This window comes from Puma concolor, chromosome B1 (assembly GCF_028749965.1).
Source record: "Puma concolor isolate L17-30 chromosome B1, mPumCon1.1.hap2, whole genome shotgun sequence".
Taxonomy (NCBI): Eukaryota; Metazoa; Chordata; class Mammalia; order Carnivora; family Felidae; genus Puma; species Puma concolor.
The window spans coordinates 204,850,740-204,852,978 of NC_141670.1; the positions used below are offsets into that span (position 1 = coordinate 204,850,740).

Here is a 2,239-nt window from a genome sequence, read left to right on the forward strand (position 1 = left end):
ATTAGAATATTCAAACAGATGTTTCTGTTCTCATCCTGTCCCTGCTCTCTTTCCAATCCAGTGAAATTAGGTCCAAAGTCATTATTCACCTAATCACGCTAATAGTTTAACATCCGATCTGCCCTCTGTCCAGACGGGGAGGGGAGTAGCCGAGGCTCGACTTTAGCACTTCCTTTCCACTGATCCCTTAATTAAGTGGCATCTGTTCTAATACAAGTTAAATATTGCAGTTGACTTTATTTTCTTTCGCCTGGTCCTCCGGGTCCTGAGATGAGGGCAGATAAAGTGAAACACATTTGCTTCCCGGGAAGGAGGAAAGGACACAGAGCTGCCTTTCTGGAAACGCGGCCCATCAATCATAAACTGATTACAAATTCGTCACCTTGAATCAATTTCTGTTCACAAGTTCAAAAGGCACTATGAGCTCGGGGCTATCTGGAATATTCTACATGTGGAGAGGATTAACATTTGATCGAATTCCTCCTTCTGAGCGGGAGACCGGTTTGGCCGAGCCTGGGGTGGGGGAGGCGAGTTCGAGACACGTGGGCTTTCACCTCCAAGAGCGGGCGCCCCTGCGTTCCCAGGCCCCCCTCCGCCGCGGGGAGTCTGGCTGTTGCGGGGAGGGGTCCCGGGCACCTCGATGTCCAACCCGATCTTGCCCGAGGCGGTCAAATCGCACCGTGGCATCATCTCTCATAGGCAGAATTTTCCTTAAGGTAACTGTCCTGAGGGAAGCAGCCCTGTGAGAGAGACAGAGAGAGAGAACCGCTCACCAGATGGGAAGGGAAGGACGGGCTCGTCCCAAAGTCCCCAAGATGCCCTCGGACTTCCGCCCCCATTCCAGAACCTCAAGAAGGGGGACTTCTGTCCCTGTGTCCTGAGGTTTGGCGAAAGAAAAACCTTAGCTTATCAACAAGCCAGGCCTCTGAACGACCTTGTCCTAACTCAGGGAGATGAAGTGGGGGTGTCGGGGGGGGGGGGGGGGGGGGGAGGGCAGGGGAGGGGAGGCAGAAAATCCCACTTCAGAGGGCTCCCGCTGGACTCCAGGTCAGACATGGTTTTGAAGAATGTTACCATTTTACCCCTGGAAAAGGGAGAGGAAGGGAGAGGGTGGAGTGGGGTTGGGGTGGGGGGGAGAAGGAAGGAAAGAGGGAGGGAGGGAGGGAGGGAGGGAGGAAGGAGGGGCGAGGAAAGGAGAAAGGAGGGAGGGAGGGAAATACCGGGGCTTGTGGCCATCAGGGCCCCTGTACCTCTGCTCCGCCCTCCAGGTGGGGTCCTGGGCACATGACAGCCCCCAGCACCTGTGCCTCCGTCCAGTCCTTCTGGACGCGGGGACCCTGCACCCGGACAGCCCCGTGGGCACGCGGGGTCCGGGGGAGGGAAAGAGAGGGCGTCCGGGCCACCCTGGCGTCAGAATGGGGGGCGGGGCGGTCGGGGCACGAATCCAGCCCCCGCTCCCTGCACGTGCTGCCCCGGCAGCCTCCCTCATGCGCTCAGCTCGTCCAGACGCAGGAACCCTCCAGCACCATTGGGGGGAACGTAAACTGGTGCACGGCCTTCCTCTGAAACATTAAAAATAGAATCACCACGTGACCCGGCAGTTCCACGTCTGGGTGGGTTCCCGAACTAATTGAGAGCAGGGGCTCGAAGACAGGCTCGCCCGCCCAGGTTGGCAGCAGCCGAGTCGTGGGGGGCAGCCCGGGGGGGGGTGGCGTCCGGACAAGGGGGCGGCATTCAGCCTCCGGAGGGAAATTCTATCGCTTGCGGCACCGTGGAGGGTGTGGGGGACCCTCGGGCGAGTGACACAGGCCAGTCACAGAAGGACAAGCACTCGCAGGACAGACGGGCGACGGAGGGGGGCGCCGCGGGCGGCTCGCGGGACGGGCGCTGCCTCCGCCGGGTAAAGCGCTCCAGGACCGGCCGTGCCGCCGTGCGCCCGTGACACCCACTCGATAAGAGATCGTGTTTGTCGGGTGTGGTGTTAAGTGTGCTCCGTTTTGTTCATTTTCACCCCCTACTGGCCTCTTCTGGGTGAAAGTTCTGGGGAGAAATCTTCCCGGGCCGGAAGTCTGAAACCCACGTGCGAGTCCGTCATGAACGTCGCCACGCCGGGCTCCGCTCAGGGACACCAGCGTCCCCGGGGCCTGCGCCGGGAGACCCTGCTCTGGCCCCAGGCCCTCCAGTCCCAGATGAGAAAAGCGAGGCCCCAGGAGGGAAGGAGGGTCTCCAAGGTCACCCA

At 60.1% G+C, this 2,239-nt stretch overlaps 1 long non-coding RNA gene across 1 annotated transcript; it reads right to left on the bottom strand.

The window, feature by feature from the left end:
* Positions 1 to 217: 217 nt before the first annotated feature.
* On the bottom strand, positions 218 to 1,381 carry LOC147582143 (uncharacterized). The gene is made up of 2 exons (XR_015249854.1): positions 1,251 to 1,381; positions 218 to 740 (listed from the first exon to the last, which is right to left on the bottom strand). It is a non-coding gene; the product is annotated as an uncharacterized LOC147582143 (long non-coding RNA).
* Positions 1,382 to 2,239: the final 858 nt, after the last annotated feature.